Raw genomic sequence first — 23,904 nt, 5'->3', positions numbered from 1 at the left:
GCTGTTTTTATTCATGTTACATTTATCTTCAGAGCTGTCCATCAGGCGCGGCGGGGACGGCTGATCTAAAACAGAGCCTTACACTCGTGACAGGAGGATAGAGCCGTAACTCTGGAATGCTAACCTCCGCTGTTATTTGGCCCGCAGAGAGAGAGAGCGGGAGGAAGGGGAGATGGAGGCAAAAGAGAGAGAGAGAGGGAGATACACAGCTTAATGACAGCTACAAACATAGACATACCTTTGTTCCAGCTCTATAAAACAGCACACTTCAGTGGGATTGCTTTGCTTCCGTGGGCCCTAATCAAACTTGTGTTATTTAGACTTCAAACATGGCCTCCGAAGAGAGACAGGGAGCGAGCTAGGTGTGTGTCTCTTGCTAATAGCTGCTAGCATGATTCGGTTAAGCTGCTTATTTCCGACATAAATAATGCATCCAGGCAGATGCGCTTGACTTTGGTTGAATATGAATCGCTTGCATGATTGACACCGAGGTTTGTTGAGCGCCGAGTTGATTCAACAGTCTCACCTTTGGAAATAGGCCTGTCTCATTTAATATCCCCTATGTTAACATAATTATGACAACCAGCACTGATTCATGCATGTGTCTGTGTAATATCCATGACAAAATTAGGCTACTATTTTTTTGAGGGGGGTGGGGAGCAGGCAGGATAGATTTGCGTGGAGTATCAAAGGCAACTAGATTGTCTGCCTGTTTAACAGCTAAGCCAAATCAAATCAGAAATAAGAGGACTATCTTCAGTTTAATTCTCGATACTTTCACAAGACACCCTACTTACCCACCCACAAACCCTGCCCCCTCTTAGCCCCCCTGTTTTTAATACACTCATTGATTCCAATCAATCAACGCTAATTAAGCAGGCACCTATACACATATATGTCACATGCTAATAGGGTAATGATATGGGCATTTAGTTGGTGCTTTAATCTTATGCTACTTGCAGCTAACACATAATGACACTCTCTACCCGGCCATGGGAATATTTATAAGAGGCCGCTGAGAGCATGTGGACACGGACACACACACACACACACTGGCACTTCACACTGGCTCAGTGTATTAAACCTTATTTACAAGCTAACAGCTATAACCATTAGAGATACGGTGGCGGGGAAACCACATTAGGTTCAATGGGCCAACAGCGTGTAATCCAAAACAATAAAATGTAAATTTGAGTCAGTCTCACACACTAAAAAAGCACACATGGCTCATCTGCAAACAGATGAACATCTCTGTGATACAAGATGCCCCCCCCCCCCTCCCCCCAAAAACACACACACACACACACACACACACACACACACATTCTGTCTCTTTTAAGACCTTGGCGAATCCAGAAGGAATGTTTCTCATTTCATTTTTAATCCCCCTTTAGTGTTAAGGTGCTGTGGATAAATACATTGCAGACTTCTTTCCCTGCCTAACCCATGGCCTCCACATCTGAGCAGAAATGAGCACTGTGAAATGGTTTACAGGCAAGTACAAGTAGCTGGAAGTCAGCACTGAAGACACATGCATAAATAAATATGCATAACTGGCCAATAGTGTTAATGTATTTGAAAGTTAGCAGTGCATTTCATATGCCAATAAGTTACTTTCATATACATTTAACATCTTGCTGTGAAAACTCAACAACAATCCAGCATGTCTTAGTCAATGCCTGACCAGACATTACACTAAAACTGCAAAATAAAAGCTAATATGTTGTTTTTTCTCACTGCTTTTATCCCATTTCATTTTTATTAGACACAGCAGAGAGTCAAAAGTCACGACTTAGATTCACACTCATGACGTCACAAATACATGGTGTGCTCATTCCCCTGCTGAGCCAGCAGGATGCCTCGGGCCGCTGTACTTTTTTTTTTTTTTTTTCCATGACAATACTGTGGAGAGGTTCAGGAGGGAAAGGGAGCCTGAATCTGTTCCAGCAGGAAGCACTTCACTGACTATGCTGAGTTGTTATGACGGACTGGGGCTGCGTATGGAAGACAATTTGATGTACAAGAGTTCAGATTTACTTCAATTAAAATGAACAGTTGGATTCAAATGTTCATGGCGGTGACATACGATGTTCTCAGCTGTCTGGAAAGCCCTACTTTCTTATCATAACTAAAGGATTCACTGCATTTGTTCCTCTAGGACTGACCAGCTTCATTTCATACAAGGACCGCTTTAAAGAGGAACCAAAACCGAACAGATTTTGGATGCAGAGTGAATGAGTCTTTTATATTACTGGCCTGTTTGGTTTATGTTGTTATTACTACAGTAAAGTTCAACTGACCTTGACATTAAAGGTTACGCAGCACTGCAGAGTCCAGATGACATTCTGGGTGAATTCCTCTGCTTATTCTGAAAGATAGTCAAGGTGAAGAAAAAGCAAATGTAAGATCCTTTGATAAGCGACATCATAATCACCACAGGCATGCAGAAAAGTTTCCTGACTTCACAAACACTATAAACTAATCACTCTGTCCTTGCAAGCCCTTACACGGGCCTTTGTTGCTGCTAACAACCTGCCTCAATCTCCTGCGCCACTCTGTTGTGTGATATGCAGAAAGAACCTAAGGTAAACTCAGTGGTGTTTGTAAGGGAGTTCTCTCCCCTACTCCCGAGTGATCATTATTTGATCTTGTTTAGTTCATTATTCATCTTGAGGGAGCCGGTTGTGACTTGTGGATAAATGCCATATGAAAGGCATTGTGCGCCGAGGATGCATCCTCACTTTTATCCTGGCTCCCAAAACAGATCAATTAGTAAAACTAAACAGTAAATTATTAATCACATTGCTTTGTGTCCCCGTTCCATCACCGGAAGAAAACAGTTCATTAGAGAGAGGGAGAGAGGCACGGGAAGGGGGGGGGGGCTGCGTCGTGATTGAGAGGGGCTTTAAACCGAGCTGATGCTGTGTGAACATTTGAAGAAAAAAGAGGGAAGAATTATCAAGCATGTCCATCATTCCAGGTAACTTCCAAACCCACCCCCACCGTCTCCCCGGTCCCTCCTAAAGTGACGTGCACTCATAAAATGGGGTCAAGCAAGTGGAGGAGTTCAATGTCACAGCCATCATATACATTGCCCGTTGGGGTGCGTGTGATTAAAATAACACACAGGGATGTTTCATGTCATGGTGAGCAATCAGACCATATTTGCAAAAATATTCAGATCAGATGAATTTTAATGAGGTGTACACTCGAGGGGGATACCGCTGCCAGAGCGCTGGGGATAGAAGGTGGAAGCAAGCCCGTCCCCCTTATTTGCCAGAAGACAGCAAGGTACATAAACTTTTTTTTCTCTCCCTCTCGCTCTCCCTCTACCTTTCGATGAAAAAAAAAAAAAAGATCCAAATTTAGGGGTCCACTCAGTGTTCAGATTGCTCTGCTGTTCTGAGTTGGGCAATTTGAATAAATTATTCCAAATAAGAAAAAAAAAAATCGCTCAGTGGGGGTTCATTTTGTGAGAAATTATATTTTCGCAGGAAAGGTTAATTTTGAAGGGAGCTTGAATGACTGAGAACTGGGGAAGGGGGGGGGGGTGCAGAGGCAGAGGGAGTGAAGGTAAGGAAGAGAGAGAGAGAGAGGAAACAGGCAGAGAGAAAGAGAAATAGAGGAGGGTGGGGGGGGGGCAGGAGGCAGGAACGGCGTGCCGCACGAGGAGCACTGGGCGTCAAGGAGGAGAAGGGGCGAGAGAGGGATGGAGGGAGGGAGCAAGGGAGGGAGGCAGTTATTAAAAGCGATTGCATTGCCTCCCGGATGTCTCAGGAGAGCAGAATCAGTGGAGATGTTAAACCTTGCTTGACACCCCAGTTGGATAATTGTGGGTGTGGGAGCTAATCAGCGGAAGATGTCTCCTCAATTTAAATCTTGTCAGTTAGTGAAGATTAGGCCCTCCTGTCCCGGCCACCATTAGCTTTGTTGCATGTCAATGCGCCGGTGAGGGTGTCCGCCTGGTCCGGCTGCAAGGGTAAAAAGGCGAGTGTGATGGAAACCAGCAGATTTATTCCAGCTAAAACCAGTATGGCATTTTCAAGAAAACCCATATGAGAGGGGGGAAAGGGAATTTATGCAGCCTTTTTGAAAATGCATTTGTTACTACTGACCTAACAGGGGTACCCTGTGGAATAAGAAATGTAGTGCGGGGATGTGCTCCAGATTTTTCTGCAAGAAAAACATCGGCGGGGTTGTTAAATATGATGTCGTACACAAACTACAGGCTGAGAATATATAAAATTAAAGGGAATTATAATTTCGGTAATGCAGAACCTAAGTCATTAAATGTGTAACCACACTGTGGCCCTGTACACATGCTAAGCTCGGTTGAAATGTTAAGTTATGGGGTAAATTTGGGCTGGAGGAAATCATAGGATCCTGATGTTAAGGCTATTAAATGACTAATAACCTGTGACAGTGTGATCTCATTAACAAAAATGTGGGGGTATAATTTTAACCTTGGTTAAAAGGGATGATGGGTGGAGGTGGCTAATTCAAAAATGCACTGTAGTGAATTTTACAGCTCGAGTCTGGCTGGCTGCGGGCCACAGCTTTGCATTCCCCCTATGGTAAATATTTGTAACAGATTTTTCCTGCAGGACAATGGCTCCTTTCACCGAAGCAGGTCCCGTAACCTCAGAGCGAACGCGAGGTCAGGGCAAATAAACAAGGCGGCCGTGCCAAGCTGAGCGGCTCCACTGATTCCTGGGCCGGGCCTGCTGCATACCAGGCCCTCTTGCTCTCTCTCCTCCTCGCCACCGGGAGTCTGAGTGCTGACAGATGTTTCGAGCCCCGGCTAAAAGGGAAAGGGGGACTTTGAGAGGAAGAAAACGAGGGAGCTTTACTCTCTCTCGCTCACTTTTCCACATCTTTTTCTTCTCATCTTACCTCAGTCTGACTGTGTCCGGATTCCCGGCGTAGCCTCCGACACCCTCGGACACCTACGACACAAATTATGAAAAATAAATAAAAAAACTCATCATGACCAGCATGATCCATTGTGAGCATGTGTGTAACCTGTGAACAGGGTTATAATTGCCAGCTGCTCAGCCCTGTAGTCTGGGGCCAACAATCCCTGAGTGTGTGTGAACGTGCCTGAGCAAGAGACACAACACTCCACAATTAGAGGGGTTGTCTACAGGTATTTGTGTGTATCTGTAAATCCCCACAAGTCAGCCATCCTAATGTGTCAATAACATCAGCTCCCTTCCCTTCCCCACACCTCCTCTGCTCTGTCGAAGCTGTTAATACTACCCTCAAAGAGAGAGCTACCGCCGGCTACCGCGAGGTGTAACGAGTTCAAGGCCCCGTTCAGGCCCGAGGCGGCAGACGGTAAACAGTTGTTACCGGCTGTTTTTTGCCGAGCCCAGACAAAGCCTCTCTGTGTGAGAAACAACAGCTACAGCTGGGCTGAGCAGAGTGAGACATCGATCCGTGCGAGCTCGTTCCTTTACACCCCTCCGAGCGCTCGTCTGGCAGTCAGCAGGAGCAGCAGCGCATGCCAGAGCTGGGCACTGCACTGCACTGCAAAAAAAAAAAAAAAAAAAAATCCCTCTTAACCAGTCGTTTAATCTGGTGCTGAGTCTTAAAATTTCTGGAAGAGAAAAGGGATGAAAAATATCTGTCAGCAGTCAGTGACAGAGGGTTTTTAATTTTAAAGACTGCATGGGAAACAACTGGAAAAATTTACTCACTACTAATAAATTACTAAATTAATAATTTAAGGAATTCAAGGGTCAGTGTACGCACTATATTTTGGTTGCTTGGCATTTTTAATTTCTCATCTGGTGCACAGTATTAAGCGTTACAGTAAAATAAGTATTATAAAATAAAGGTAAAGCACTTGTCATCTCTTTCTAAACAGCGATCCTTGACGAATACATATATCTTTTTAAAATCTATTTCTACATCGAGTATTCTCCTGAAATCACATTGGCCATGAAGGGCCCTGATAAAAGTATCAAAGAGGGCAGACAAGAGACTGGCGTTTAATCTAATCTACGTTCTAATAGTTGGGGAGACATTAATTATTGATAAGGCCGGCAATTGATTGGTTAATAAGATAATGTAATTGAGAAATGAAAATCATCAGAGTTGAGTGTGTGTGTCGGCTCCAATCTGAGCTGCATGGGGGGGTCGTGTGTGTGTGTGATGGGGGGGTCTTAGGGGATTGCCCCTACATAGGCTTCCATCATTACTGCCACACTATAAAAGCAGAGTGGTGATTAAAAGGACTTGATTGATTTGACTCTCATTGGGATAAGCTGTCCTCGTTCCGTCACTGGGCTCCGCCTGCAAAAAAAAAAAAAAAAAAAAAGTTTGTGTGTGTATATATATAAATGTATTCGGTGTGTGTTGATGCATAAAATCAAATCAAATAATTAAGTAAATGTGGCTGTAAATTTGAGCATATTTATATCTTGTAAATGTGTGTTTCTGTGCGTGAAAAAACACCTGTATGGGTTTGAATTTAAATTCAAAATATATATGTTTGTGTGTATAGGTATTTAACATATAAATGTGTAGGAGTGTGTGCCTGGAGTTGCAGCCCAGCTCGAGGAGGTACAGCCGAATATGTGCATGTGTGTGTGTGCGTGTGTGCGACTGTGTATCCATGTCGTCAAGAGGTGGCCCCACTCCCCCAGTTTTCACTCGCCTTTTGTCTGCACTCTGTACTGTACTCTGCTGCTCAAACACACACACGCACACACACACACACACACACACACACACACACACACACTCGCAGCTCCAACCCACCCTGAGAGACGGAGACAGACCCTGCCGTCTGACACAAAAGCTATTGATTTTACTATCTGCTGCAATGAATGATCTTCCTCAGCCAATTTCTGAATTTAGAAATGAGTTCAATACTAATAATGATAGTGGAAGGATTCTTTAAACTGTTAGAGTTGAGGAAGGGGGGAATTGAGATGGGGAGGGAAGGGGAGAGAGAGCGGGAGAAGAAGAGGAAGGAAGTGAAGATTTGTGTGTGTTTGGCTTTGGAAAAAGAGAGGATATGATTTCTCGCCATGGGTGAGATTAAATAAAGATGACACCAATGGTTTTAACAGTCTAAATTACTACATTCTACCCTCAAATACAATTACTCTTATTTGGCTTTCTTCAATGGGTTGAGAATGGAATAAGTCGGTGCTGGGATTTGTCCCTTTTTTTTTATTTTTTATACTTTTAACAACTCCCAACTTTTATATGAACAGTTTTCATCCACCTATTTTCACGCGCCGCTCTTCTGCTTTTTACGACGCAATTTTCAATATACAGCATTCTCGCGAGCTTGCTCCTTAATCCATTCATATATTTCATGCGCCATAAAGACGCAACTAGTTCAGTTTCTATTTTGCCGCGCACAAATCTTCCATAAAATAAAAAAACAGGCACATAAATATTTAACACGGCCTCTGTTTAGATGGGGGAAAACTATTTATGTCAAATTAAACAACAGATATGCCGAGCTGCTCAAACAGAGGAGCTCAGCAGACTGGAACATTTCTTTTCTAATATTTCATTTCTGGGTGCACATTATTTTCCCTGGTTATTCAGAAAACTGCCATAAAAAGATGTGGAACGGCCATGTTAAACCTTGCATGTGGTGATCATACTGTAAAACGTGTGTGTGTGTGTGTGTTGTGGGAATACATTCAAAGACGAGCAAAAAAATTACAGTTCGTGGATGTGACTTTCTGTGTATGAATGTTTGCATATGTGAACGTCTCCCCTCTCTCCCGCTCTTTTATTTGGGCAGGCAGGCAGCGGCTTGGCGGGGTGACGTGTGTTAATCAGAAGCCCCGTGCCCCGTTGAGGTGTTAATTCAACCCCCCTGTTACAGAGAGGTGTAGATTAATAGATAAGGGAGGTCTAAGCAAGGGTCAGTGCGATACGGCCCTGGCTGTGTTCCCCCGCTTGTCAGACACCTGCCTGGATTAAGCCGCTGGCTTCTCTCTCCGTTGTGCACAGGTGAGAGGTCAACCATTTACCCAGTTCATTGGTCTCTCATTCGGTTTTCAAGGTGGGGCGGATCTGCATAAAGGCTCTGGCATCTGTATGCTTCGCAGGGCTCATGTGCACGGGGGGTCCTGCACCGTGAGGTGGAGAAGCGGACAGGCGATGCAGGATCTGCCGCAGAGGATTACTGTAAATATACTTTGAGACTCGGGAGGAGATGAAGAGTGCTTACAATACAGGAAATGCAGTGGATGTATTTCTTTTTTTTTTATATTTAATTTATTTCTTGTTTAAGCTGTACAGCAGCGTAAGCCTTAACGTGGGAGAGTGTTTTCTTCTTTTCAGGGAATTTCTTGGAGTAAGGACAAGAAGATCCTCGGCAAACAGAGAAAAAATAAAAAGGGGGGAAAAAGGGGGTAAAGCTGGTCGGGGAGGAGGAGGAGGAGAAAAACGCATGAAACATGAAACTCTGCAAATTTGACTTATAACAAGCAAAATTACACCCTGCTGTCATTTAAATTATGGCTGCCCTCTATAAAGGTGTCTTTTAGGTGCATTAATTGAATTCGGCACTATTTCCCAATAATAATCTGTAAAGTTCAGCCGTCCATCCTTCATGAGATCCCTGCCGCGGTGCCAGAGGAGTATCTATTTCAGTGGCTTAATTTATTTTCATGATTCGCCGATAATGACGGCCATGCAGGCTGTACATCAGAATTAACCTTCATTTCACTGAGGTATATTACGATGACAGTCCCCGACGCATTTCACCTACACAAAGGGCATTCTCTCCCCCCTCTCTCCCTTACTCTCACTTTCTCTCCCTGCCTCCTCTGTCGCTGCCCCTGCTGTATAATCATCCTCGGCAGACCAAGATTGTTTGATAGCCGATTAATTTTCATAGGAAATCAAGTGGCCAGCTCTTTCTCTCTATCGCTCTTTCTTTATTTCTCCCTCTTACAGCCTCCCCCCCTCCGTCTCCACCTCCCATCCAAACACATCCACACTTCTCTCCAACAATGGTGAACCGCGCTTGTGCTTGGTGACTTTTTCTGTCAATTAGGTGTTTTATTTAATCTCATCTAACTTTTTTTCTCTAATAAATTGCATCTCCTCTCCCCCCACCCCCCCTCCCCGCACCGCTTCTGATATCTCCGGCGTGGTTAATTTATTTTGGTCGATGCCGATGTAACAAAAGTGCTGTAAATTAATCAGGGGACATCAAGCGAAAGGGGGTCCTTCGCTCGCTCTCTGTCTCTAATTTCTATGCAAACCATTAAGTGTCAGATATAGATTCCACCATTTGCTATGGTCTCAGTCAAAAGATTTCATTAGGGACCTGACGTCACATTTTGAAGGCAGCACCGGATCATTTCTGTCCTATTTTCTCCCTCATGAGCTCTTTGTTCTTCGCCCCTCTGTAGGATCCTGCCACTAAAAAGGCCCCTATGCAAATGACAATAATAGATTTCGCTAAGCACCGCCGCAACGGCATGATAGCCTATTTAGAGAGAAACCAAAGAAACATTCAATTTGTGGCATTAACCACGGCACATGCAAAGGTTGCCAAAAAAGTGATTAAGAAATTACAGAATTGGTCCTCTCTGCTTGAAGTTCTCTTTCTCCTTTTCTTTTTTTCCCTCTCTCCCTCTCTCATTGACATGACATCTGTAATGAGGAGGGCTGGTAATTAGAATATTCTGGAGAGGTGAGCCCTGCTGGAGCTGGCAGCTGGAAGACTGATCTCTCTCTCCCTCTGTCTTTTCTGTATTATTTCTTTTCTCTGTCATAAGGGCCTGGACGTAGAACAGACAGAAAAACAGCTGTCTGATGACCAGACTCTCTGCGGATGTCTCTCAGTCCTCTTTGTGCGAATGTGTGCGTGTCTCACAGGCGAGCTGTTCGAAGCCCCTCTGCCAGCAAATAAATATAATCAATCTCCCATTTACATACAAATAGGCTTCTCCCCTTCATCCTAATAATCTGCCCAGCATCCTCAGAGAGGGAAAATAATATTCACTCCACATGGCAATTTCGTATTTATCATTAGATGGCTTTATTGATTGTTTTTTTTTTCTTTCCCTAGGATAAAATTTTTTTCCACTTCATTTTATTAGAGGATATTGATGTCATGTAGGGCTGACATGGCACATACGCTTCATTATTTCCTGCCCAGGGATGATTACGGTTATTGACACTGTCACGTCGTCCCCACTCGTCATCAGTTATCACTGCTTACCGCGCCGAGATCCAGGAAGCTCGCAATACGGTAGTGGGGGGGAGGGTTGTGGGGCCACAGGCGTTCGGAACATTATCATGGGCGTCTAATGGGTGTAAACTGCAGGGGCGCTGCACGTGTGCGGGTGCGTGTCGCTAATGTGGCTCATTCCACTTTGTGTCATGTCGATGATAGGGGGTGACCGGCGGGGCCCTGACTGAGTGTCAATCCCACTTTGGACAAACAGCACTTCTGTCAGTGCGATCAGTAGCGCCAGGGGCATCCAACACATCCATCATACATACAGAGAGAGGGAAGGAGAAGCAGAGACAGACTGGTGAAACTTATTAAATGCTAATTACTTATTGCGATCTAATTAAAACTTATCAAAGTTGAGATCTAGATAGAAACAGACAGAAGAATGCTGACAGGATTATGATCTTATCAATCTACTGTAGGTCTCTTTTATATAAAAAAAAAAAGATCTCAAAGGGGCACTTTGACATTTTGGTTCCCAGTTTGTTTTTCTTGTTTTCTTTGTTAACGCTTATTTTTTTACCCACCGTTGACAAGAATGTCCCGCTATTTCTATTTCAGTGTCACCATTTCTAACCTTACTTTAACAAACGTTTGATTGGCTGTCAAAGAATCCTCCAGGCGTGTAAATGCAAATGAGAGGCGGAATCTCACTCTCCTTGCAATCAATAATAAGTTGTCGAATCGCCATCTGTGGTATAGTGACAAACACCAACTGCATCATACACTGTATGATAAAACAACCCCTGTAACATGCTGTGTAATGAGCAAATTAGCTGCCACGGCTATTCTTGGGGACCGCTATCAATAACAACATCTGTTAGCCAAGTTGATCTTCCGAACACAACTTGTCACATAATTAACTTGTCACTCGTTAGCGTGATTGCGTTCCCAAATAGGCCTCTTACACTTGGCTGGATAGTGTAATCTCTTATTTTCCCAAGCATTAGAAGAAACAGTGGAGGTATTGCTCCAGTTACAGTTTCCCCAATCCCCACTCTGCCATGTTAATTAGGTCTTAATGACCATTATTGACTCATTAACAGACATTTGGGGATCGTTTGGAGCTGCACTGACCTCAAACAACTCAAATGCCATTCTATCAATGATGTTCAACCATCTGACTGTAACCTATTCAAATTAGCTTCTACTAGGTTCAAAACGCTTTCTGGATAATTATCCAGCATGCTTTTAGATTAAAACCACTCACTGAGCACTGCACCACCAGCCCAGTCTCCAGAATAAAATGTTGGTATGGTACATTTTGGCCACATATATGTTACATTTGTATATTTCATACATATGACGTAGAGGTGCATGTATATGAGCTGAGTTTCTCATCAGCAAGAGAAGGGGATGTTTGAGCTCAACAAAAGCGGGTGTTTTTTAAAGACAATTTGTGGCACATCCAGCCATGTCTGTAACAACAAACCAGGTGTATGTAATGGCAATTTGGTACATGTCCAGCAGTGTTTGTAGGGCTGAACCAGGTATTTTAAGCAACAGTTCACATTATGACTAGCAGTATTTGTAGCGACAGTTTGGCACACGTCCAGTGGTGTCTGTAGTGACAAAAGCAGATGTTTTTATCGACTGTTTGCAACATGACCAGCAGTATTTGAAACGACAAAAGCAGTATTTTAAGAACAGTTTGGTAGATGTCCAGCTGTGTTTGTGGTGACAAAAGTGGGTGTTTTTTTATAGACAATTCCTGGTACGTCCAGCCATGATTGTAACGACAAAAGCAGGTGGTGTTCATAGGGCTGACCCGGGCATTTTAAGCGACAGTTCACATTATGACTAGTAGTGTTTGTAGCGACAAAAGTGGGTATTTGTTACTGACAGGTGGTGACATATGCAGTTGTATTCGTTGTGAGGAAAGCAGGTATTTTTCACAGACTGTTCGCAACATGACCAGCGATGTTTGTAGCGACAAAAGCGGGTGTTTTTAACGACAGTTTACGACATGTCCAGCAGTGTTTGTATTGACAAAAGTAGGTGTATTTTACCAACTGTTCAAAACATAATCAGTGGTGTTTGTAGCAACAAAAGCGGGTGTGTTTAAATGGCAACTCCTTTGTAGCGACAAAAGGCATTTTTTAAACAACAGTTTGGTACATGTCCAGTGTTTGTAGTGACAAAAGCAGGTGTTTTTTACTGACTGTTCCCAACATGACCAGCTGTGTTTGTAGCGGTGTTTAACGGCAGCTCAGGTCATGCCCAGTGGTGTTTGTAGTGACAAAGCAGGTGTTTTTTTAACAACACTGTCTTTGTAGCATCAAAAGTGGGTGTTTAACAGTTTGGTAAATGTCCAGCTGTGCATGTAGTGACAGAACTGTTTATTCTAAGCTAAAACATCATCTTTTCTGAACCCTAAGCATGTGGTGCCTAAAACTGACCACATGTTAACCAGTGTTGTCACAACATAAAATTGATGAATTGAAATGTAAATATATCAGCTACATATGAAATGTACAAATGCAATATATCTGTGGTTTGCAAAAATGTGCAATGCCAGCATTTATTCTGGAGATTGGGGTGGCAATGCTCATGCTTCTTCCAGATATTGTTAAGTTGAGGTATTGTTTTTAGTGAGCTCAGAGAGCTTGGCTAAGGAAGGATCCTGTGTTTTGTATCAGAGCGTTCGTAAAAAGGAAGTTTGCTCCGGTGTGGAATATGAGTAAACAGCAAAAACATTTTCGGATGTTCAAAACCACCCTCAAGTCCTTTTGCTCCTTTTTAAGAACTGGCTCAGCTTCAAAACCGATTGTGTAATCACAAGTTTCCTCGGAGATGAAAAGCGGTTTGATCAGTATCTAAGTCGCTCCAGCGTACGTGCCGTCTAAAACAAAAGAGACAGTGGTGAAACGTTGAGTGAAGGTACAGTAAAAGATCATCAGCGGGCGCTGACAAAGTGGTGCAATTAAGATGAATCGGGATCTGACAAAATGTTTGTCTGAGGTGTAAACACACAAGTCAACAGTACTGAAGGTGCAGCGGGGGAAACGGCAGAAACGGATCACAGCGTTTAACAGCTTGTCATAATCAAACGAGATCATTAAAAATGTAGAAATTCCATGGGAGATTAGACTCGAAGGGAAAATGGACGTTTGCGTTGATGAAGGAAAAAAAACAAGCTATTTCTTGGCAATTTGACGTTTCCTCTGCAGTGATACAGAGCACAAAAAGATGTTGAATACTTCACATTAAGGGCTGCTTCCAGGTAGTGAATATATAAAATAAACACTTGTGAACATACAAATTAGACAAAATTGTATTTACAAGCACGGGTGTGAGTCTGTGTGTGTATTTGTATAATCTGCCCAGGGATCATGCAATGGTATAGATGATTTACCTGCTCACCATGAGCCATGATCACCTCCCGCAATACCCCACCTGGAAGACAAAAAAAAAAAAAGCAAATTAAAAAAACTGTCATTCAGGAATTATGATGGGACAGTGCGCTGCAAAATACGTATGTTCTTTGAAGTCCTTATTTCAGCAAAATTATATATACACACTATATATATTTTTAAAAAAAAACTTCATATCTAATTAAAATGATAACTGCATTCTCATTTTTCAAACTCTCATATCCTAAGGGCCAATTGGGATGAGTGCTTTTTTTTTCCTCCCATGCAGCTGCAGCTTCCCTCTCTCTCTCTATCAGTCTGTCTCTCTCTCCATCTCTCCCTCTCTCTCTGTCTTTCCCTCACTCCACTGTGGCTCAGTGAACTGCTCCTACAGCAATATCCCATCATTACCATCTCCCCAGCTGAGCTTCAGCCAGCCATTATCATGCAGCATTATTAATCTTCTTGTCTTATCAACTTGCAAATCACAAACCATTGAGCCTTATGGCGCGGTTTGGGGTGCGCCGTTATTCATTTTGTAGGTCTACCTAGCCTCCAAGTCTTTCTAATCACCTGACGATTGTCACTCTCTTACTGTTGCCCTGCCCTTCTCCTGGCCCCGGTGCTCTGTAGCACTGGAAAGGATCCAAGTGTTTCACTCTCTATCTTCTTACTCACACATACTTTGTCTCTCTCTCTCTAACCTACACCTGCTACACCTCTTCTTTCTTCCATTCAAACACACAGGCGCTGTCTCTCACACATACTGTCTCTCTGTCTTGGACATACACGCACGCCAGGTATTGAAGCTCAATATTTTTTTACCTGTGGACGCAGGAGACGTGTACTCCCCTCTTTTCAAAATCCCATTTGTGCCCCCCCACTTCCCAAGACAATTTTGTAACAACAAAAATCATTCTTGATACACTTCTGTTTGGCCAGCTGTCAGATTCTGGGTGAATTGAGCTGCTGGTTTTGCTCAGATATAGCACAAAAAAGGCCACATAAGAGTATCATATCTATATGTCACATTTAGTACTATTGCAGAATTTATCATGATGATCAACATAATTATTTCTTGGATATAAGTTGACTGAATTTGTGAAGACAAGTTGAGGTAATTTTGTAATGATTCAAAACAAATAAACTTTTCTTGTCAAATAAACTTGATCTTAATTTAGTTGTACTTTAGCTTACAAACTCAAGTCTTCAAGTCCCACTGAATTAAGTTTATTTCATGAAAAAGTTTATTTGTTTAGTATCATCACAAAATTACCTCGACCTGTCTTCTTAAATTCAGTCAACCTAAAATTTTAAGGCAGTCTGGATACCAACTTTTGTTCAGTTAAAATATTTTTACAGTGCAGGTGTTACATTAAAATGCTGCTTACATATTGCATCAAAAATGAACAGCGCTGACAGATGCTGTAATAAGGAATACTTTCACTTTTGAGACTAGGTTTACTTTGCTGAAAACATTTTTTTACCTTTACTTAATTTTTCAGTTAATTTTTAATTCAGTATTATACTTGAAATTGAGTAATCTTAAATTGCGATATTGCTAATTTTACTCAAGTAATGCTGTGGATTCTTTCTCTACCACAGACAACACCCAGCCCTATTTCACAGCCCTCCAAACAGAGACAACTGCCCTCTTTCAATCTCTGTTTTTATTTTCTTCTCTGTCTGGACTCATCCACTCTCTTCTTATATCATTCTCTAAAACAAAATTTAGACAAAAAACAAAAAGCATTTACATTAAATACACTTTGGGCACCGCTGCCGAAAGGAGTCGACACCAAGTAGGATACATTTTATTAATGGGCGAGCATTAACATACGTCTGCCCGGAGCTGACCCTTCTCCCTGACACATACGTCCACTATGTTTCTGTCATCTCTCCCTCTCTCACTCTCCCTGCTGATATTAGTATTCCAGGGAGGAACAGAGCTGAGTAGAGAGGCAAAGAGAGGGAAAGTTTCTTTAAAGACACACCATTGACCCCTGATTCTTGCTCTCACTTGAGTTTGCTTTTCTTCAGGGCTAAAATATTCACCCTGGAAAATACGGCGTGGCTAAGGCTATGCTACTTGAGGAAAAATGTGTATAAGAAAATTGCAAGGAATGTGTGTCCCTGTGCGTGTGTGTGTGTATCTGGATTTGCATTTCCTTTGAAAACTTTGCATGATAAATCACCTTTTTCCCCCCATAGCTCATTAAGCACCATACAACAGGTACTGAGCATGAAATATTTAGCAGAAGACAAAGTGTTTCATGTGCTCCTATGGACCCAGCTATTACCCAGGCCTTTTGCATAACATCCGCTAAAAACAGCCCACCCTTTGATCTTCATTAATATCGTTTGGTTAAATATTTCAAATATGCTTTCGTATGTTTGATTAACATCTTTCAGAATTATTCAGTAAAACAGAGATTAGCTGCGAATGTTCAACTGCTAATGATGAAATTGCGATTACCCACCCGTCACTTTCAATCCAATGACGTTCAGAGAGGAGGAGTAATATTTTATTTGATCAGTAATATATGGCAATGCATACTGGACAGTTCATGAAACTTCATGGATCAACTTCCCCCATGCATTCAAATATGTGCTTATAAGCCCTGGGTATTAATATTCGCGTTGGGTGTATTTTAGAGCACATTTCAGAGCACTGCGTGCTCGACATTGTAATTTCCAAGCTTATCTAATCAATTCTGCAAGCTCCATCGGCCTCATATCAGGCCTCGTGAAAGAAATCAGCTCAGTAGCACCTTCAGAACACTTATAAATAATGAAAAACAGCTTTTAAAAAGAAAGAAGCGCTTAAGGAAAAAAAATGTTGATTAGAAAAGTGCCTTTTATCCATGCCTTCAAATCTTTCACATTCCGAAGATGCGGAGGACTCCGGGCAAACTGCGACGAATAAAGTACCCCTATCTGACCAGGGAAAAAAAAAGAAGTATTAATTTTTGAGATAAAAAGTGCTGACAGCACAGAATGAGCCAGGTGGTATTTGGATATGAGCAGTGAAGATGAGATGAGAGCCCAGAAGATCACTTTCATCTTGTGTATGGAGTTGTCCTTGAAAACTTCTCTGAACTCTGTGCTGTCTGGAGAGCACCGTGTTGCTTGTCTTGGCATTTCAGTCATTTATCTTTCTGTGCGTGCTGATTTTGTCAGCGAAACTTTGACATGTCAAAACCAGAGTTTGACCCAGGTGGTGTGGGTCAGTTGATTTGCCAGATGAATACCCAGTCATCATACACAAGCAGAGGATGTATGTGTAGCCCTATTGTCTGGGCGGGGGGATTGAAACATGGGAGCAGGGGAAATGGAAAGAAAATGATAAAAAAGAAAACTTTAACATGGTTAACAGCATGTGTCCTATTTTGTCATGCTACTGCTATGCAGGGTAGGCGGAAGGTGGGCAGGGTGAGCGAAAATACAGAGATTTTATGTCTATCTATAAATTAGGAGCGGTGGGTTGATGAGCAGTGAAGGAGAGTCGTGTCTTAGCTCGGAGAGAGGGGGGGGAGAAAGAGACTGTGCGACTATAGCAGCCAGATGATACATTATACACACACACACACACACACACACACACACACACACACATTCTCACTCACACACTCACACACACAATGATACACTGAGGTCTTGATGACAGTTATCCTGTTAGGCTGTTATAGAAAAGACTGCTGGGCAACACACACACACACACACACACACACACACACACACACACACACAGCTAGCAGGCACTGAGGCCCTTGTGCATCTCCTCCGGTGAGGATTTGCATTCTGCTCCTGGCAGGTCGACCGACAAATTGCCCAGGCAGCCGCGGGAGACGGAGGCTCTGGCTGAGGGGAGAGACGCTGCTCAGAAAGCGCCTCATCCGTCTGATACTCTCTGTGGAACCGCTCCGGCATCACACCTCACGTCCAGAGGCACGGCTGATAGGGGCGGACAGGCAAGGACTGTCTTTTGGAGACCGGAAGGCCTGGCGGCCATGGCCGGACCTTCCCTCCCTGGGGCCAGGAGGGGCTCGGAGGCCAGTGTCCCCCCCCGAGCTCGCCCTAGGCCTGTAGCCCTGGGGCTATCGTTCACAAATCAGCCCCCGTTTTCCCAATCAAAGATGCCGACTGGGGGAAACTGGCCCAAAGTGCTGCTTAGTGCCTTGAATAATTCACCACCCGAAATGTCGTCACACAAATGGACCATCCACAGAAATTAGAGGAAAAGGAGATACCAGGAGACCACCGCAACCCCTGTCCTGACCACACTAATTCCAGAATCACTTAGATAAAAGCAAATTTCAATCTTTAATCAACTGATAAAATGAATGGCAAAGAAACAGGTTGGGAGATGAGCAAATAGGACGAATTGCAAGCACGCTGTAATGTATCGGGATCAAAGTGATTTCTCTTTTCTGATTCCTATATTTTTGCATGATTAATGATTGAGGGCAGTTCTGCAGCCCTATTAACAAGCTCAAGTTAAATAGGGCTGATGTAAAAAGACTAATGTTGAAACTGCTGGTAATAGACTGAACTCTGTTCTAAGATTCTTACAGTAGTGCATTTAGTAGCTACTTTTCATCAAAGGGTGAACTTGAGAAAAGACGTGCTCAGCCCACAAAACAGGACTTGGACCAAAATTAGGATTCAAAATGATTAAAAACTAGATAGTCAGCATTTAGACAAACTCAATACAGTTCACCTTGGGTGTATGTGCACGAAAATGTACATTCAGAAACACACAGTCATACCCATTGCCACCAAAGCCTCAAGTGTTTCGGCTGATTAGGTGATCTAATTGTTGCCTATTCACCCCGGTCCAAGTGCTGTGTTGTGCTCCCCGGTTGCGGGCCAAACTGCCAGTTGACGCCTTCTCCTGTGTGCCCAGAACACCAGGTGTCAACAATTATCACACCCAGGTGCCCATAGCCTAACATGCCTGCGTGCCAGACCAAGCAAACCCCACCTATGGGCCCAGTTAGGGAGAAAAGAGAGCCACGGAGAGTTAGAGCTGCAGGGGTGAGGGCAACATGTAATAGATCCTAGAGAGAAAGTAGTACAGGTAGTTGAGCTGTAAGAGAAAGAGGGAAAGGGGCAGATGAGGGAGAGAGCAGGAGGGGGAGATGGGGACAAGAAATAAGGGGACAAAGAAGAGATGGGAAGAGGAAAAAAACGGACAGGCACCCTCCAAAGTGTCAATGTTACCTACATAAGTGCCAGTCTCTGAGGCACAGCGCAGTGCTTTAATAGATGTGTGTGTGTTTGTGTTCAGTAGGTACAGTATGTACATTCCCGGATTCCCCCTTGTGTTTGTTGCCACGCTGCCCTCTCTCCCTTTCCTTAATGAGGCTGGACGCGTGACTGCCTCAGCACCTGCCGTGGGTGGCCACAGGGTTAATCCCGGCTGGCTTCCTCTCTCACTTCGTCTTCCGTCTCTCTCTCTCTGCTATGCCTCTGGGCTGCTGACGGCAGCAGGCACTGTACGAGAGGGCGATGAGGAGGGAGGGGAGGTGACAGGAGGCGCAGATACCCCGGGGTTCCCCCCTCCAGCACAGCAGAATGAGTTGTACCAGACGCCGCTGGATACCTGACAAGCGGACGCCTTCATAAATTACCAAATGAAGATTGATCGCGCGCACCCCTCACCTCTTTTTGTGTCGCCGTACGGGCGGACGTACGCATAGGCAAGGAGACGCGCGTGCACACCTATGCATGCAGCCAAACTGACAGACAGTGACACATGAAGATACACAAGAAAAAACACAAACACACTGCACACACACAGAGTCATCTGCAGCTGTCGTCAGGCTCCAGGTAAAGGTGATCTGGCTGCTTCATGCTCTACCAGTTAGCTAAAACAGTCAGTCAGTTGGTCAGTCAGTCCGACTGGTGATGCAGACTCTATTACAGGTCCTGTCAGCAAGGCCGAAGGTAGCTGTTTTATTTATGGACGACCAAAACATCTGAGGGAACTGCAAGGATAGTGTGAAAGTGTGTGTGTGTGTGTGTGTGTGCCTGAATCAAGAAAGATGTGAGAGAAACACCTCTCGCTGTCTCTCGTGAAGGCACACACATATGCATACACAAACACACTATGGCAAATGTTAAAATGTACAGTCTCTGCACGACTAACCCTAACATCAGTGTATGCTGTGCTGAATGTGCATCACTTCTTACCCCAGTGGATATAGGGGTTGGATTTCAGTGGAAGGACCGGGGCCATTCACTTGAGATTGATGCCTCTCCATCTGATGCGTAAAGATCATCTGCATCAACCCGCCCCGCCCGCCACTGTCCTGCACGCTGTTAAAACCATCCGCATCAGCAGAACATCCACAACACACACACATGGCGCGCACAGAAGTTAATCGACTTGTGAAATCACAATCAGAACATTGTCTCTCACTCACACACACACTCACACACTCTCTCTCTTTCTCCTATTTCTCTCAGACATTTTTCCAGGGACAGTAACCTTGCCTTGCAAGTTGCTTACTCAACAGACCTTGTTACGGTGTGGGCATTTTACCACTCCTGCCTCCGCCGAAAGGTCAGCACTGTCGCAGCCGATCTCATTTCAATGGGGGCCTGCTCCGTTATGATCGGGCCATTATCATAAGCTGATTCACAAATTGGTGCGGTAAGGGATGATGGGATGAGGGCCGTGAGGTGATTGGTGGGTGAATGCAAGATAGAGTGGTGCAGAGAAATGTGCAAACGGTTATGCAGCATATACAGACAACAAACTAGCCGTGGTCAGAGGGGCGAGTGTCTGTCTCTGACACCGCCTGTCTCCCATCTCCTATCTGCACTTCTCGTCATGGACTGTGCCGGTAAATTGGCAGCGCTCCAATGAGAGACAGAAAGAATGAGAGAGTGGAAAAAAAAAGAGAAGAGTGTAACCTCCTAACTCCCTCCTTAAAGGAGCCTTTTACATGTGTAGACACACTAGAATGACTTGAGGGCCTGTCAGCAAGCTGAGAAAAGAGCTGAGGAGAGGAGGAAGAGAGGAAAGAAAAGTCAAATAAATCTGACTGATACTCTCCTCCGTCGGCCGGCCAAAATGCCAGATGCAATGTAAATCATGATGCGCTGACTGTCCGTCCCGGCCCGGGCTGACATTACCCCACCAGCTGTCTCCGCTTTACGATTTGGCCAATCATCTCATCAAGAGGCACGGGGCGCAGAGATTGATGTTTATTCAGAACCGGTCGACATATTTCAGTTACACAACCAGCGAAAGAGACACTTTAACATTAGTCAAGCCCCTGTAACTGAACCCAGGATAATTTAATATGCCATATAGGGGACATGAGGAGACCAATTCCAGCGTATCCATTTATCTCTACCCTATCTCAAACAGAGGCAAAGAAAGTTTAGAGAGGGTCAAGTTCATGGTTCCTAACACATTAATATTCCTCTTAAATATTAATACTGTGCATGTTTGATTTCCACACAGTTGCTCTTATGTGCAATAAAGGGCACCCATTCAGGCTGCATGTGTGGGGTCCGGCTCTTGAGGTATGCGGCTTTGACAAGTTATGAAAATCTAACAAATGTGGCGGTTGTGTTTCTGGCAGAAAGTCAATACCGTCTAAACTTCTGTCCAGGTGGAACCGCATGCTTCATTCCTGGAGCTTGCCACCCTCTGAAAAAAAAAAAAAAACAGCCACTCTGAGAGCAATGGAGGGAAATGGTGGAATGTATAATGTCACGGCCATAATAAGCAGTATTATTACAACTATTAAACTGAAGTCATAAGTCAGGTTCAAATGGACAAAATGGGAGGGACAAGGCAGCCGAGGGAAATGGCAAAAAAAAAAAAAAAAAAAAAAAAAGACAAATTCCTTTGGCTTTCTTCCCAAGCAGCATACATTAGCGACAGTGTAAGTACTGTTTTCTGCCCTGGTTTTGACCCTTGGGAGCGCACTGACTTCACCCAGCCGTCAAGACTACGCAACCTCATGTATATTTCCACAGGTGAGCAGTTAAAAATGTTCCAAAAGCTACGGCTCTGTCTGTAATGAATTACTGGCTGCTGTCATTTCCCCAAAACATCCTCCATATCTACATAATCAAACCTCTGAGTAAAGAGAAGAAAAGACAAGAAATATATATATAAAAAAAAAATAAACCCCACAAAAGCCATAGTGTCTCCCCCACTCAACTAGGAAATAACGGCAAGTTTAAATAATTCTGGAGAGCGGCTGGCCAATAAATTTCCGAGCAGAGGTTAATTTAGTGAGGGGAAACCTCGCCGCAATTACCTTGTTCGATGCCTCCCCTCCGAATGCCCTCAGGGCCCCGTCTGAAATGTCACCCAGGAGGAGGGATGGAGGGCTGGAGGTTTGGTGGGATTGGAGAGCCACCTCGAGATGCAGCCATGAAAAACAAGGTAATCAGGACAGGCTAAATGCTAACAACAATGGAGTCCTATTAGTGTCTATCACCAGAGTGGGTGAAATTACTCTCCCTCAATAATCATCCTTTCCCTTATAATTTTCATCAGGTTTTCTATATAAATTAACTTTAAGGAGCACGGAGAGAGAAAGGGGGGGGGGGAGGATGGTGGAGACACATGCAAATAAAGACAGAGAGAAGAAGAGTAGAGACAAACTGAGTAAAATGTATTTTTTTTTTTTTAACCGCGCTAATGTGATTTTAATAACAGCAGCAAAATAGCTGATACTGGAATCATAATCACATTAGTGATGCATGCTGAACCACTCTCTCCTGTTTCAAATGGCATACATTTATTTTGGTTCTATGACAGGGGATGTCATGCAGTTAGTGCTTTACCCTGGGTCCTATTTCATGTGATTTTGTGGATCAGTGACAGAATGACTCCCCACTCCCTTCATCATCCACCACGCTTGCCTGCCAATACACAGGACTCTATCTTTATCACACTCCCATAAGCTCTGGGCCCTGGCTTGCTATATCTACTGCTGAGATCTGGGATGCCTGTAATTACCGCACTATCTACTCAAATCAGCCCGATCCAAATCTTTATTTCCCCGAGGCCCCGGCCGGGCTCCTAGCTCTTACCTCCCAGGAAGACACAGCCGACGTCTGTGCTTTTTAATCAGGCCTTGACTCAAGCTGTTCCAGCAGAGAGGAAAAAGACGGTCAAGCTGTGCCAGTGGCTTTTAGAAGGTGAAAGGTTCCAACAAAGTTTTGCCCAAATATAAACACTGACAGGCTGTTAATTCAAACGTTGCACAGTGTGTTAGTCAGCTGGGCAGCTGGGAGTAATACATATTCTTTTATAATTGTCTCATGACACATAGTTGTCTGACTTTTGAAAACTCAAACAACAAAGTCCAGATGGAAGTCATTAGTGAGCTATGGTGCCCTGTGATATTATACAGCACTAATGGCACAACAAGGAATTAGCAGGACTGAGATATAATTTAATTAAGCACCTAAGCTTTACAGGGGGAAATCTTTTTTTATTGGCCGTACTGTAGCTCCGACACCGATGCTAATATTAGCTCAAATAAACATGTTTCCCATGTCCCATGTTTCAATGCCAGCGCGTTATAAAAAACATAAGCAACCACGAGAGGAAGGAGCTCATTTGCACTTCAGAGCTCGACTTAGCAATCTCTGCAGGCCTTTGCTTATTTGCCCATCGCTTCCCCGCCCTTCTGCATTAAATGCTAACAAACCCAAACTGCAGGAGTCCAAAGGCCTCGCATTAGAATTTATAAACAGTTTAAAAGAGACATAAGCAAAAGCATTCACACAAACACCATCAATATTTCACAATTCATAACATTCCCCTCTCTCATGTACGGTTAAGTCCTCGTCTAGAAATAAACGACGCTTTGCCTGATGCGCTTAGCTAATTGATTGTGACTGTTTGTAAAAATTGCACTAGTGGGATGCGAAGCCGCCCCCCTCTTCTCTTTAAAGAGCAAACATCTCCACTGAGGCTTTTAATGGTGTATGTACAAATAAAATCAGCCTGTTTGATCAGCCTTCAGTGTATCGGGGGTACATCCAATGAATGTGTCAGTCTGAAGCCTTTTCAGTGTCAAAGAAATTACTCGTAAATCTCTTAAAAGACGTGATATATTGTAGAAACTGTAGCTTGTCCGGGCGCTTCAGGAGATAACTTGTTTTCATTTTGTGCTACGCGGAGTTAAAACGGAAATTTCAAAGCAAGAGCGGGCTGATTTTAGTTACAGGTATAGGCAAAACAAAACTGCCTTCATCTCATGGAATAATCTTGTCTCTCAGTCTGGAAGACGCAAGGAAGAAGAAAAAAACACCTCATTTATAAAAGTAACAGCCCAGCATTTA

General features: G+C 43.7%; 1 long non-coding RNA gene across 1 annotated transcript; it reads right to left on the bottom strand.

The window, feature by feature from the left end:
- Positions 1-4,933: 4,933 nt before the first annotated feature.
- LOC125882623 (uncharacterized) lies at positions 4,934-21,942 on the bottom strand. Its single transcript, XR_007448350.1, has 4 exons — positions 21,864-21,942; positions 21,188-21,244; positions 13,581-13,621; positions 4,934-4,946 (listed from the first exon to the last, which is right to left on the bottom strand). It is a non-coding gene; the product is annotated as an uncharacterized LOC125882623 (long non-coding RNA).
- Positions 21,943-23,904: the final 1,962 nt, after the last annotated feature.

Source organism: Epinephelus fuscoguttatus, linkage group LG22 (assembly GCF_011397635.1).
Source record: "Epinephelus fuscoguttatus linkage group LG22, E.fuscoguttatus.final_Chr_v1".
NCBI lineage: Eukaryota > Metazoa > Chordata > Actinopteri > Perciformes > Serranidae > Epinephelus > Epinephelus fuscoguttatus.
The sequence above is the reverse complement of the archived record's forward strand: the minus strand, read 5'-3'. Positions and strand labels throughout refer to the sequence as shown.